Source organism: Mus musculus, chromosome 7, assembly GCF_000001635.26.
Source record: "Mus musculus strain C57BL/6J chromosome 7, GRCm38.p6 C57BL/6J".
In the NCBI taxonomy this organism is placed as follows: domain Eukaryota; kingdom Metazoa; phylum Chordata; class Mammalia; order Rodentia; family Muridae; genus Mus; species Mus musculus.
This window is the reverse complement of record NC_000073.6, coordinates 136,168,197-136,183,856: the sequence shown is the minus strand read 5'-3', so window position 1 is coordinate 136,183,856 and position 15,660 is coordinate 136,168,197. Positions and strand designations below refer to the sequence as shown.

Genomic DNA, 15,660 nt, shown 5'->3' with positions numbered 1-15,660 from the left:
GTCTAACAGTCTCAGCAAGGACATAGCCTTCTGTGCATGCATAAGAAGGTCAGTAGATTGACTCTTGCTTCCCATCCTTCCCATTGCTTGGAGTGAGAATACAGAGGTCAGTTCAGCTTTACATCCGCATCAACCCAAGAGTCTTCTAATGTTTTAGGGACCTGAGCTTAATACAAACCAGAAGTTATGACTTCTACACAGTAAAACAACTCAGGACTAGCCAATATGAAAGAGTTATAATTTTTATTAAAGATGCTTTAATATGGACTTTAAGCATGAGATATAGAACAGAAGTAGGTATTTAGGGAAAGGAAGCAAGATACATTCAAAAGAGAGCATTAGCATTGGCTTTGCCTAGAAAGAGCTACAGAGAATAAGACATACCCAAGTATGGCAAAGTGTTCTACAAGGGAGAGTTGCAATGAATTGTCTTAGCAATAACCATATTGCAGCCCTTTAATATAGTTCATTATGTTGTGATGAACCCCAACCACAAAATTATTTTCATTGCTACTTCATAACTGTAATTTTGCTGTTATGAATCATAATGTAAATATTTTTGGAGAGTGAGGTTTGCCAAAGAGGTCGCAACCCACAAGTCGTGAACCTTTGTTAGAGACCATTTGATAACTCACAAGTTACATTTCAAAGGTTACTAGGAATCTCTCTCTCTCTCTCTCTCTCTCAAGCTCTCTCTCTCTCTCTCGATCAAGCTCTCGCTCTTTCTTTCTCTCTTTGTGTGAGTATGTTTGTGTATGTGTGATTGTGTGTGAGGTGTGTGTGTGTGTAAGTGAAATTATAGGATGGTTCCAGAGGTAACATGGATGAAGTTATACTTTTATCAAATAAAACCAAGGTCACAAGGAATGTTCTTTTTGATGAGATTTCTAGAAAATTGCAGATTTTATAACTGGTAAAAGAGAAAGAGTCATAAGCTGGCTAGGCTATTGTTAACAGTCCTGGAGCCCTTGCTGCTTGGTTGGCAGAAGCTTCAGCCAGATCCCTAGGCCCGGGGCTTCTCTCCCTTCTTATGTTCCCAAGACATCCTGTGTCTTTCTATCCTGCCTCAAAACGATGCCATGGTATGAAACCTCACCAGCATATCATAAATGAATCTGGTGACACACTGGCCATGAAGGAGGGAAATGAAAATGGAAAGGTGCAAGGAGAGATTTGCCGCAGGTTCAAGTGGGCTGTGAAGCCCAACGAGACAATAGATCACAGGTGTGGGAGAGTTTGTGAGTGCATCTTGGTTTCATGAAAGGCAATGTCACCTCTGGGCAGAAAAAGGTGTCTTCATAGCTGAAACCCATGAGTTATCCCAAATATCTAAGGCTGGACATGCCATAGTTACTTTTCATGTGTTCCACGTAGGGTTCATGTTGAGAGAGCCCCTTTCTGCTTTGATGGCTACAAGGCTGCTCAATTTTCATATGGGGCAGAGGGGCTGATCTTATTTTTCTGCCCAAGGCCCCATCGGAACAATAGCTATTAATAGCACCGGAAAGTTACAGAGGTTTTCCTTGGGAACAGATACAAAATTCCCTGGCTCTTGGCCATGTAAAATGAATATCGGACTTGTGAGGCAGGATAAACACATTTCAACCCCCAAAGCTCTTTTTTTGTGCAGTGGCATTTCCTTACAGTGAATTAAACTTGAGAGGATGAAAGCAATGCTTTTTTTTTTCTGTATATGTGCTTGCCCATTTGTAATGAAAAGCTTTCATTGGAAGAGAAATTTGTGAATCGTGTCCCCTCCTGGGTCTCAGTCAAGACCAAGATACTTCAAGGCTATGAGCTGTGGTTACTCACATGGTGACTCCAACCAGAAGACAGAAAGCAGGGCAGGTCTGTCCTCCCAGCAGCCAAACCTCAGCTCCTTTGCAGGACTAGAGATGCTCTGTGAGCTTATACACTGCAGGTGCACCTCCCATTGCTGGCAGCCATGTGTCCTCATTCCAGGGCACCCCAAAGAGCAGCCAGCTGCAAGAGGCACCCTCTTGACATTCACCCTTGATCTGTTTTCCAAACTTCACAACAAAACTTCAAGAAAAAACTATTAGCAGCAAATTAGATATTCAGGTGGAAGCCTAGAATTATTTTTCAGGACAGAGGGCTCAATTTCCTGCTCTCAGGTGTATGATTAAAATCAATTAAATCACTCTTCCAATGTCAGCCGCAAGATTCTCCTGACAAATGAAATTATGCGGGGGAAGTGTTCTCTCCCGCTTCAGCCCCTTCTCAGCCTCGCTCTCACACAGGAGATCACAATGCTTAGCTCGGGGATTGCTGAGGTATTTTCCATAAGAGCAGGAACAATCTCGGGACCCCTAGGTAAGCAGCTGAGGCGGTCTCAGGTGGTCAGATTTGGTGGCCTCCGCACATGGAAATAGACTCACAACTGTAGGAAGGAAGGAAGGAAGCAAGCGCTACAAGGGGAAATTCGCGGGTGGGGGCGGGGGTGGGGGGAGCTGAGCCAGACTTCTTTACATAAATTAATGTTTTCTTGGCAGGGATATGAACAAGCCCTTCAAATTCGGGATGTAACCTCTGCATGTCTCTTTTTACGCATAAGACAATCCTCCTTGCTTTTTTTTCCTACTGAGAAAGCCCTGTCTTACCAGCCCCGGAGGACAATGGTGGATTTGAAACCAATGGCTGTGCATGCTGATACCTGTTCGTCCTTTCAGAAGGCTTTGTATGGCTAGCGCCACATAGCCAGGCCTGGAGCTCTTTCTTATGCAAGGGAAAAAACAGAAAGCAGAACATGCTGGGAAAATGAATAGCCGAGGGACAAAGTGGTCTGCAGATGTGGCTCCATGCTCCCTTCAGCAAACTATTTACCTCTTAATTTGTTAAAAACCATATGAGCTTACCTGTGACTTTTGCCTGAGCGACATTTGTCAATACTATATGGCCATTTGCTTTGACTTAGTTTTCCCCCATTGATGTTGAACAAATGTTTGCTTCCTTCCAGAAGTTTCCCTGTCTCCCTGGCTGCTACCTTCCTCTGTTCCCTGTCCTACACACATGGTTGCTTCTCTTCTCCAGCAAACAGTACAGAGAGCCCCTGAGCCCCAGAGCATGGCCTCCCTTTGGTGTTCTTAGCCAGTTCTGGTAATACCACATCTCTGTCTTCACCACTACCTAGGGAGATCCCAGATTATAGTGCTCCCCAGAAAGCTGTGCTCACTGGCTTCTGCTCCCTGCCCAGTCTCACCAGGTAGCTGGAAACATCTCCTCTAAGCAATCTCCACACATGCCATGGATTCTTCTCTGTTCTGTCCTGAGATCTCCTGGACTTTAATTCAAGAAGCCATCAACATGTAAGAGTTGTGGACAAAGAAACTGCTTCTAGGGTCAGCCTATGTGTAACTCCCCCTGTGAATTCACCAGTTTCTACCTTTGTCTCCTTTTGGCTCCTTCTGTTTATGTCACCACATGCTACATGCCTACCTACAAAGTCGATGTGAGATCAGCAAGACTATCTGCAGGGCTCAGTGTGAAGTGGCTGCCCGCGAGTGTTACACTGGTAGAAATATCAGCTACATGCTCTTGGGGTTTTTCAGCTATGGAGCTGGATAAAGCTAAGAATGTATGCATACATTTCACAAGGGTGTGTCTCATAAACATGGAATGAGCGATGAATGACTATTCAGAGGAGGCCAAGATAACCCACGATAAATTGTCTCTGGAACTGCCACACCCTGGCTGCTCCAGAATCACTCAGCCTTTTTGAATGCTCAGTGTGGTTATGACTGCCTACCTGAGTGTCAGTTCACAGTAACAGAAAGTCTTGGCTTGGTTTTATATCCCAGGTGTTGCTCTCAGGAGCCACTAACCTTGACTTTTGAGACAAGGTCTCTCCCTGGCTGGGAACCCACCCATCAGGCTAGGATAACTGGCCAGAGAGCCTTAAAGATCCTCCCATTTCTGTCTCCATTGTTGGGATTCCAGTGCACACCACCACACCGTGGCTTTTTAATGTTCAAGATCTCATGTTTGCACAGCAAACACTTTACCAACTGAGCTGTCTTATCAGTGCTGAAACTACTCAGTGTTTGCCAATGAGCAACTGTGCATGGATCAGAGTGGCATGGAGGACTCCTGGAACAACTCTTTTACCTTGCTTGGTCTATGGCAACGTCTAGAACTTTCTGAAGGCTTTAAACTTCAGTAAAGAAGATGGGTGTCACAATGCCATCCATATAACTGATAGAAACATGTCAAATTGCTCACATTATATTCTTGATGGACTGACAGATTTAAGTTGTTCCAAGTTTTGAATGATGCTTCGGTCATGCTCCCATGGAAGTGGCACTGGAACCAGGCATGAATTTTTTTGTCTGATATTCTTTAGACATATTGCTCTTTTTAAAAATTAATTAATAGATTTTTGTTCTCCTTTATGACTGTTCATCTGACAAGTTATACTAAGAAATTCTGTAACAAGAGTAAAAGTCACTAGGATATTAATACTAGTCTGTGTATATGGGTTGTGACGCTTCAGCCCTTTCTTTAAAAGAATTGCTCTCTGATTGGTTTATTTAACTTAATTCTTTGTCTTAGAATTTTGATGCCTAGAGACAAAGGTAAAAGTGGTCAGTGGAGAGTTTTCTCTGTGTGTGTGTCTGTCTGTCTGTCTGTCTGTCTGTCTGTCTCTGTCTGTCTGTCTGTCTCCTCTCTCTGTATGTGTTTGTTAGGGGGTGGATTATGTGTGTACTTGTGTGTCTATACATGTAGGGAAACATATGTGTATGATATGGTATGGGGATTTAGGGAGAGTAGAGAGGTGTGTGTTAGGGGTTATGGATGGTTGCATGTGCAAGTATATGCATACATGTATATGTGGGTCAGATATCTGTGTAAAGTGTGTGCCTGTGGTACGGTATAGTAGGTGAGTATGACAAGGTGTGTATGCATGTGCATGGATTTAGGCTTTTAGATTTGTATATAATGATTTATAAAGTTACCTAAGATGTGAAGTATTTTATGTAGCAGTAGTAGAGGGGACTTTAACTCCATGGAATTCAACATCTGGCATGGGTCATACTCGGGCCTAAGAGTTCCAGGGGCAGAAAGAACAGCAGTGGGGAGCACGTTGCGGGACTCCAGGAAAGGCTGGGGCTTCTGCCATGGTGAAAGGGGAGATGATGAGCAACTGGAAGGAACTGTCCCAACAAAGCCTTTCCCATTCCGAGCCTGAATCCTGAGGTGGGACTTTCTTCCAATCCTGTGCCAAGTTGTCCTTGTATAAGGACAGGACATGATGGAGACCAAGGGCATCTCACAGCACTGGCACTTCCTGTTTTATCAAAACTATAGTTGTTCAATGGACTGTGGCAGGGTCTCAGGTTATCTCTATGGGGGACAGCCTCCATTTAAACTGCATGGCACCTTTTCATCTTCTCTCCTTATTCCTTGTTGTACCACATATGGTTTGGCTAGTTTTAACATTGCTCTCCAGATGTGCCTTGCAGCATGCTATTGCCCAATCACTTCTATCATTTTCTTTTCTGTATCCTCATTGTCTTCACTCTTTTGTATGTTTGATGGTAGTCTTTCAGAAGCATGTGAACTTGCACAGAGATATGAAGAACGCTAGCTTTCAGACACACTCCTAATTGTGACCTTTTTCTGATTTAACCTTTCCAGGAGTTGAACCACCATGGCTGTGAATTCCAGCCACACTTAATCCTGAGGTCACAGATCCTAGAGACTGGCTATCTATCGCTCTTGGTTGTTGCATAAGTTATTCTTCTCTTTGCTGTGACAGAATAATGACTGAAGGAAAAAAGAACTTTTAGATGTTTTTAAGGTTTAAGTCACAGCGGCTTAAGCAGCTGAGCACCCAGCAGCAGGAGCTTACAGATGCTCCTCCCACAGCACCAGACAGGAAGCAGAGAATTGTATCATAGTGAGAAGCAGGGAGCCCTTCAAGGACAACTCTTAAAGGCTAAGTCATTCATCTAGATATAACGTCCTAAGGATTCCAGAACCTCCCGAACAGCACCACCTGCTGGAGATCCGGTGTTCAAACACGAAGAGCCTGTGAGGCACATTTCACAACCAAATCCCAAGCTTTTTGGCTTATATATAATCAAACATAAGAACATCATATATGATTCCACAAACAATAAATAGATTTTGGTTTTGAAACTTACCTAAATGGCAAAATCTACTGAAGGCTCCTTTACAACTTAGCCTTCAGGATTATGATGTCAAGATTATCAACAAGTAGCTTTTATTTCATATAACATTCTCTTAAATAATTTTGCAATATTAATCTCTATGTCCATCTATTGATTTTAGTTCTGATTTTTAGTACAGAAGAATAATGGTCTAATTGCATTGTACTCATAATGATGCCTTCATTCCCACCTGAAAGGGACTCACCAGGGTGCTCACTGTGATCAGCATTTCTGGAGAGAACCAAGCCTACTCTCAGCCCTCCTGAGTGAAGCATTGCCACCTTGCTCTCAGAACAATGTCCACCCCTGATCATTTCCACTGATGCTTGTGCAGAAGGCGAGTAACAGATTGCCTATCACCCAAGCCATGATACTTTGGGTAGAAAAGGCCATCTCTAGATACTTAACAAAGATGAAAAACAGACACCTGGGTGCTCTATGCTGAGCCAGGCCATGTGCCAAGCACTGACCTCAGGTCCCTACTTCTCCTCATTAATGCAAATGCTATTGCATTTAGTCCAACTAAGGGAGGGAGGGTCTATCTCACTGGTTCCTATCTACTTGGTCCTCAGTGAAGTGGAACAATTTTATTTCATTTGGCAGATTCCTGCTGTCTATCCAATCTGCTCCTCAATACTGGGAGTTCAGCAGAGAACAGAGAAGGTAAGAAGTCTACTGATCACCCTCGGAGCTCCCTCAGACCTGCGCAGATATGTCTTCTTTCTTCATCTCTGGTTCCCGAGCATCAGGCATTGGAAGGCTTTGTAAATGAACATGAGACAGAGGCAGGTGACATCTGAAGGGCACCATTGGGAAGTTTAGCATCCTGGAAAAGTTCTCAGAGAAAGACTCAGGAAAGTGGAAGTATCAGTAAGACTTTGCAAGCTCTGGGGCCTGGGAGAATTTTAAGCTTCCAAGGAAAGAGGCAGGAAATGGTCTGAGGCAGGAAATGGGAACAGGCCAGGGGACATCCTAAGTGTGGTGAGAGCCTTTTTTACTTTCCCCCAAGGGTTACTGGAAAAAAAATTGAAGGCTTTTAACCATTGATGTGAGCTACACCATATATAGACCTTTGCAATAGTGTGTTGATGGATGGAAAAAGTGAGTCACAGGGGAATCCAGCTAGGTCTAGAGATGGTCAGGGGTCAGATGCTATGGCAGTGGCAGAAGTCATCTGTAGGGCCTTTTCTAGTTGGGTGACATGGAGGAAGCAAAACCAACAGGACCCTAAGGATCCACATAGACACAGGCACCAGGATTCTGTTGGTAGTTAAGTCCAGCAGAGAACAGAGTATACATAGAAATGTGTATTTAGATTTTTTTTCTGGTGGTAGGAGATTCAAGAAAGTGTGGAGGTTATGAATGATAGGAGTATGATATCTACCCTTTTGAAAATCTATCTGAGATCCTGCATTTGTCAGGAGTCCTGTGTGACTGGTTTTAGGACTAGGACCAAGTAGGTATTCCAAGAGGAATAGCAGGCAATGAGGATTCCTGCTTCCCATAGCCTGTTAATGTGTTTAGCAAGCTCTGCTTGGCTTCCTAATGTATAGAATAGTGTTTAACTCATACTTAAACTGTTTGCTGTTTCAAGCAGCAAAACTTAGTAATTGAATGACAATTTATGCTCAGTGGATGGCCAGTCCCGGTGGGTTATTCTCATCCAAGAACCAGGGTACTGCTTGTGGTGGTTTAAATGTATATATAAATGCCCCCCCCAGACTCAAGTGTTTAAGTGTTTGGTTCATAGAGAGTGCACTATTAAGAGGTGTAGCCTTGTTGGAGAAATGCCACTGTGAAGGCAGGCTTTTAGGTCTCATATGCTCAAGATAGACATAGTGGAATGCTCCTTTTGCTGCCTGCAGATTAAGATGTAGAACCCTCAGCTTCTTCTCCGGCACTATATCTCTCTACATGCTGCCATAACTCTTGCCATGATAATATTTAAGTCATCTCCAATTAAATATTTTTATAAGCATTTCCTTAGACCCCTCCATAGTCTCTATATCAGCTTCTGCCTCAAGGTTCCTGCCCTGTTTTGACTAACTGTCCCAAATTCCTTTGTTGTTGAACTGTGATGTGGATGTATAAGCCAAATAAACCCCCACCAAAGAGTTGCCTAGGTCATGGTGTCTCTTCACAATAATAAAACCCTAAGTCAGACACAGCTATGGCAAATCCTTTAGGTATCCCAAAGTTTGAGAGTTGTTTTCATGTGCCAGACTTATTTGGAGTTATTCCTCCAAAGTGGGCAGGTCACAAGAAAGCAGATTAGCATGGCCTCCCTAAAGGATATGGTTGCCCATAGGTTTTGTAGTAAATTTCTCCAAATTAGGGGAAAGGATTAGCCTGACTAAAAAGGAGTGGGTCACACCCAAAGTCCACTACCTAGGAAATCATCCAGGAAAGAGGGGAGTCTGTCTATTTGCCTCTTGGGCAGACATCCATTGAGATATCACTGGTTAGAGTGGCTCTATCAGGACTGATGGGGCTGCTCCTGTGTCAACCATAAATTTAACAAACATACCCCCTTACCTTTAAAGTTATCCTGGCATCCATAACATAGAGCTTCATCCCTGTCAGTGATCATCAGTTCTCACCCAAATGAAGGATGAGGTGTCCTTCTTCCCTCTTCTGGTTTGGCGTTCATTTTTCCAGTGTCCCCTTTTGCTTACAAAAAAAAAAAAAAAAAGCACATTGGTCTTTCCCTAGTTTTGTCTTTTCCTGGTGTTTCTGACTGCTTCCTCTGAGATCTGTCTTATAGGGATCCCTGAGTCATCCCTGGTCAACTGGTGAGTGAAAAGACTATCTAGGGAAAGCTAACAGAAGCCTTAGGTGTTTCAGAGGATAGTGGGATTTGAGTTTCCCAAGTATGCAGATCACTGGTTGAGAAAGAGACATGAACTATGAAGGGAAGGAGAGGGGTCAAGCCTTAAACCCGTAGGGAGAGCCTCCTTTGAGGTGATAGCTGCCTCTAGAGAAATTACTTCAAGTGACCTAGTGTCCCAGTGGCCCTGCATCTTCGTCTCTGGAGATCTCACTGGCAACTCCAGAATGTTGTGAGCTAAGTCTGCCAAAGAACACACATGGACAGTCTTAAAAAGTCTGCATCGCCCACTGGCAGCTGTAGGAAAAACTTGCCCAAATTATGCATCCCCGAACCTTGCTATTCTTTGTCTTTTATACACAAAAATCACATCATGGTTGACACACTTCAGTTAGCAAGAAGCAAAGCTACAAAGGCAAAAAAGAAAAAAAAAAAAAGCAGCTTAGTACAGTTTGGGTTTGTCCTGGATCCTGAACTGTGGGCTAGGTATTTGTTTCCATTTTGATAGGTGTCGGTACCTATATGCTTAGTTTTAAAGTCAGAACGCTGCTTTGAACAATCCCATCAGTTGCCATAAGGTGTGGGGGGTCTGTTATAGTTCAAAGACAGCATCAGTAACAGCAGCCTCATCCTCTGAAATCCGTTAACCTCCATTCTTCCTCTTGAGCTGCTTTTCCCTTTCCTGTTAAGATTTTATTGATGGGGGGGGGGGCTTTATCCTAAAATTTTTTTCTTGCCTGTTACTTCAAGACTTTCTTTCCTGTTCTTTCTTTGTCTTTTTCTTTTTTAACTTCTAGTTTCTTAATTATCCCATATGAACTTGAAGAAGTAAATGCCATGTAATTTTTTTCACAGTACCTCAGTACAGGTTTTATTATCATGACCAACACATATTTCACACACACGGGAAGAGCCTGCCCCGCAGGACACTATGAAGTGCAAAGGGTCAGAGTGTCCTATCAGTACTAGGTTTCTAAGAAATACAAAACCTGCAGTGTTTCCCCCTCTCTCTCACAAATTTCCTTATGCATCAGTTCTACCATATTTCCGTGTAAACATTTTGTAACGGCAGTTCTGACTTTGTCTTGGACACATGAGTTTGTGGATAAATCCTTTGCAGTGTGTGGAGGACAGGTTTTCTGTGGGTTTTCATTGCTAAGCTTGATGAATTCTCATCCTAACAGAGCCGGTGGTGTTTTACTCGTCACTCCTATTAAGATTTAATTCAGGGACTGCTACATAAGCAGTTTTAATACATGCCCTAAATGTCCTTAAAGTAACATACAGATTTTGTGCAGTAGCAAGAAGGTACCTGAATCAGGTTACTGAGAAAGTATAGATGCTATATGTTCACATTTCCTACACGCCCAACTGTCATCCCTCTTCCACAGGTTTGCTAAGAGAGACCTGCTGTCATCTTGAGATGCTCGGGTTCTCCTTGCTATTTTATTAATTTTGCTTTCTGTTGGTTTGTCCAGAGAACATCCCAGAAATATGCATCTGTCTTCACTTTTCTTACCAGTGAACTTACTCCATTCCCACCCCGGGCCAGTCCTCTTCAGATGATCCCATGTGGCTTCAACATAATCCCTGACCAGGTGAAGTCTATGTAATTATTATTTAATTCTGGAAACTTGTTTTTTTTAATCATGGTTTATAGCATGTATTATTAAGTACCAGTGGCTTTGTGCTGAAGTTGTGCTAGGTTGTGATGGTCATGTGTTCCACTCTTAGTATGGTCAGGTTCTAACTTTTGAACTTCTTGTTCAACTTCCTGAACTTGAGACAAGTTTCTTAAAATCACACCTGATTTCTAAATCCTATTCTATAACATTCTTCCATTAGCAATAACTTTAACTTTCTTCCATATGGGGAGGGAAAAAACCTTCCCTGTCCCTTCACTTCCCGAGGAAGTTCCTATTGGGCATCCCTGAGAGCCCAGCCACACTGACGAGCTACCATCTTCTACATATTTGGATCATTACTATGTGTTTTCTGTTCAAATATATATCTGTCATATTCCTCTCTTCTTGTTCTGTTTGGTTTTCCATTTTTCTCATCCCCATTTCCTCTTCATTAATCCTCAGCATCTATATAAAGTTTTTAATTGGCTATTAATTTAGTTATTTGAATAAAAAATTGATACATGTAACTGCCATTGATATATGACAACTAAAATTTGCCAGTGTACTGGATCTCCTCAGGTAAATACACACACACACACACACACACACAGAGAGAGAGAGAGAGAACAAGAAAGGAAAGCAACACTTTTATAATAGATTCATCAGGGAAAGATGCAATACCTACTGGAAAACCAAACCAAGAATCATTCAGAACACTGAAACTGTCAAATGTAGATAGAAGACATTGAAGACACAGACAAATGGAAAAAATATCCATTGGTTGAATTCTTCCTAACACAGCTAAAAAAAATGGCCAAAAGGAAATCTCCAGATTCAGGGCCATCACTGTCAACATCCCAATGTAATTTCTCTCAGAAATTAAAAAGTAAAACTTACACAAAGGCACAAAAGACTTCAAGTAGTAGAGAGGCTTGCATGAAAGGGCTTGCACAACTGCTGCAAAACAACAGTCATCAAACCAGCAAGGCACCAGCATAAAACTCTCCAGTGGCACATGAGACACGGGCTCGCACACTGGCAGGTGGATGGGTTTTACAGAGGTACCCGAGCACTAGAGGAAGTGTAAGCCTCCCAGATAAATGGTGGTTTGGAAAATTGTGTGCATGTTGACTATAGTTTGATTTTTTTTTTAGCAGCATTTGTTTAGTTTTGTGACTGCTTAACTTGGTGACTCATCCTTGTACTGTCATCTTCTCTCTCTACTTTCTTCTGTGGAACTGATACCCCTGGTTGTCGGAGTCGAATTCTCCAAATGATGATCTGAACAGAAGCTGTTGTCTTAGGTTCCACTCTGAGAGAAACTCAGACAAGACATGGAAGGTCTTGTAAAGAAAGGGGGCTAGAAACTCCAGAAAATGATTTATTGGTTTCCATCATAGTATAAACAGAAAGCTGACAGGGAAACACAAACCATCCCTCTACCCAGCAAATACACACACACACACACACACACACACACACACCAGCATTATGGAAACAGTAATCCCAGCTGCTCACAGAGTGAGCACCAGGAAATGCGCATAGTCCCTGCCAAAGTGTGGTTTGATATAGCAGCGACATTTGGTGTCCTTGGAGAGACAGAAAGTCTATGCAGACCAGAGGAGGAACCAACTGACCACTCCAAGGCAAGCAGTGTTAGCAAAAGGCACTCCAGAGGTCAGGCTAGGATAGGGACTGAGTCAAAATTCACACAGCATTGTGAACCACAGACATGGCTACAATTACATGCAATACATGAAACTGCAGACCTGAGAAGTGCCATTTTCTTTCTCAGAAATCATTGCAGTCCCCCAAGACAGGTTAGTTCCCTGACAGGAAACTGTTGGGGTGACCCCTCACAGGCCTCCCCAAGCGCCGACACCATTTCCAGCATCTCGTCACTGTTACTGCTGCCACCCCAAGGCCTCACCCAGCACCTTAGTATTCAAACTCATGTTTACAGAGAGAAATTGCTAGCTCAGAAATTGTCAGGTTCCTGGGCAGAGAATTGTTTGACTTTCTTCATTCATATATTGTCTTTTATTATAAGTTTTGAAGAGAAATAAGGAAATTTTATCTCTTTGCACTTGGCTTATAGAAATCAAAGTCCACGGGGACCAGGTTGGGGCAGAAAGTGAGCCTTGGTTTCTTGATTTTTTTTTTCTTTTTAAACTCTGCAGAGGTATCTTGAAATTGTCAAGCAGCCTTGGCAATTTTTCATGCTTTCTCTTTCTTTGCTTCTCTCAACCCTCTCGCTCCCTTCTGCCTCTCTTCTTCCTTCCCTTCTTTCTCAGAAGTCAGCATCCTGAGGTAAAGATTGGCTTCCGTTTGTTTTTATAGTAGTAAATATTTTATTACTTAAAAAGGAAGGCAGTGTTTGCCCTTAATTGTTTTTGATTAAATATGCTAATTACCTTTTGGAATACTAATGAGCATGCTAAATGTTTTAATAATGCATAGAATAACTGGCAAAGAAAAAACAAATTCACCTGAAATGTGTGTAGCTTTCCTCATTTAAATTCTAATAATACAATACAGAGGGGAAAGTCAAAAAATTTGTCATCTGAAGCAGAGAAGAACAAGCATTTTACGAATCAAGTCAGACGCTTTATATATATATTTTTTTCCCTAAAAGAATTCATTCAGAAATGGATCTTCTCTAGTATAATGACCTAGAGAATAGCCACTTGGTAGTGTGTCTTTAATGTCAGAATTCAGGCTTCATGTGTCAGAGTACAACAAACTATCCTTGATTAGTGACTATCTTCCCCTGACCTCCCCAAATGCAAATAAACCCAGAACTTGGAGAAATACTCCTAAAAGAACCAAAAGCCCCACACAAACTCCAGTGAAAAGGAACGGAGAGAAAAGTCTCAGGCCAGAAGTCGACTACTGTCAATTGGGCAGGAGTGCACTATACTTAAACTGCCTCTCTGTCCCCCACGAAGGGTGAACATAAACTGGGATTTGGTCTCTTTGTGAAATGGTAGAGTAGGAGACAGCAGGACTCATGAAAGGACAGAGCTCCCTGAGAAGAGATCTGCCTTCCTTATAGGCCTTAGTTGTTGAGACTATATGTGGGTAGATAACAGACAGGTAAACAGACAGATGGGTGATCAATGGGTACAATCTAAAGGCCTCTTTTTAACACCATCATATCCTGGGTGCTCTTTGGACCTGCATGTTTCCTCTCACTCTGGAGGGACATGAAGGAATCAAGGAACTGTGGAAAAGGACAATGGCTTTTGAAGCTGAACCTGGAGTGTGTGTGTGTGTGTGTGGGGGGGTGTCCTTATTTTCTTCTTCCTGTGCCTTTAAGGATTCCTAGAGTAATTTATTCCAAAGAAGATTGTGCAGTTGTTAAAATCACCCAGAACCCATTCATGGAAAATCCCCAGGTGCCTGGCCTCGCATGTTGGAGTCACAAACACATCTGCCTGAGGTTCTCCAGTCCATGCACTACAAGGCACACAGATGTTTTCATTGTGAACTGAAACACTCTTTTAGAGTTGAACATTCATGTTCTCCCCCCCCCCTACCCCCCCCCCCCCGCACCGTTAAAGCTCCTTTGACTTTGTCTGTTGAGGTCTCCATGAGAACAACCAAACAGTTTAAAAGCCTCAGTTCGTTCCAGCCTCTATAAGGCCAGTACTTGTGGGGGCCTTTATTAAAAGGCCACGGGACTTGGGAGTAAGGTAGGAAGTGGCCCAGTTTGAAATGGGAGGGTCAGGTAGGAAAGACCTGCCAGTGTGCTGTGGGGCAGGACTGTGTGAAAGCATCCATTCATTTCCATTGAAAAGCCCCAGCCTTTCTGTCACGGACTTCTGTGGCACCTGAGGTGTTTGCAAGGTGCCAAAAGAAAAGGCTCACTCCAGTGGCTGCAATAAAACAGGCCTTTTACCAGGGCACCTCTGTGATTTGGTTACAAGGCAAACACCCCTTGACAGTCCCTCCAGGCCAGCACTCCCTCTTCACTGAGCTCTCCTCTACTTTAGGGTCCCCAGGTGTCTACAATGGGACTTCTAAGGAGACAGTAACCATCATGTATCCTTAGCCGACCCTGATATACACTAGAGATCCTGCAGTTCACCTCTTTTAGTTCCAGGCTAAATGAGCAGAAAAAGACACAGGTGGTGGAACACAACCGGGCTTTTTACACAGCCAAGGATGTGGCGAGGATTTGAAGCCTAAGGGCAACCTATTTGGCCTTGCACGGATATGTTGATAACATGTGAAGCTGTGCACACCACTTCATGGATGTCACAATGTTTGATCACTGGAAGCTGAACACTCCTCAGGAGCAGTCAGATTCAACAAAAAGAGAAAGAAGAGCTCGGGATGGGAACCAGGCAACCATGAGGCAAAAACTGTGGGCTGTCCTCAGCACTGTCAGTAGAGAGGACCCCTGGAATGTGGGTGGAACAGTGAGCAGAGATGGCTGGCCTCTGTCATTTAGCTTGCTTGGATCTGGCCAAGGCTACTAAAGAAGAATATCCTTTTGATCCCAGAGTTAATGCTGACCATGAAGACAGTGTTGAGGCTGCAAGGCAGAGCATCTGCTCATAGTGCTGACTCCTGTTCATGATGCAGAATTCACAGTAGAGTCAGCTAGGGCCACTTGAGTACCTTGTGCTTCAAGGTGCAGGAGTAATTCCCATCAGCAGGGAAGGTGCTGGGGAGTGTCAGAGAGTCCTTGTGACCATTTCATGTTAAGTTACCATAAGCTAGAGCTCTTTGGGAAAAGGAATCTCCAACTGCGAAAATGCCTCCACAATCTTAGCCTGTGGGGCATTCTCTTGACTGATTGTGCAATGACAGTGAATTGCAGGCTGTGCCACCCCTGGGCCGATGGACCTGAGTGCCAGAGAAAAGAAGACTGAGCAAGCCACAAAGATCAAGACACTAAGTAGCACTCCACCATGGACTCTGCATCAGGTGCTGTCTCCAGGTTTCTGCCTTGAGTGTCTGCCCTGACTTTCCTGGATGATGGACAAGCAGCTGTAAACAGAAATAACCC

At 43.3% G+C, this 15,660-nt stretch overlaps 1 long non-coding RNA gene across 3 annotated transcripts; it reads left to right on the top strand.

The window, feature by feature from the left end:
- Positions 1-2,242: 2,242 nt before the first annotated feature.
- On the top strand, positions 2,243-10,729 carry Gm36737. 3 transcript variants are annotated; one of them, XR_378576.1, is made up of 4 exons: positions 2,243-2,334; positions 2,514-3,326; positions 6,795-6,854; positions 10,497-10,729. It is a non-coding gene; the product is annotated as a predicted gene, 36737 (long non-coding RNA). The 3 variants fall into 3 exon arrangements; XR_001778305.1 differs by having other exon boundaries at positions 2,256-2,334; positions 3,215-3,326; XR_001778306.1 differs by lacking the exons at positions 6,795-6,854; positions 10,497-10,729 and adding an exon at positions 6,389-6,522.
- The last annotated feature ends 4,931 nt before the right edge of the window (positions 10,730-15,660 follow it).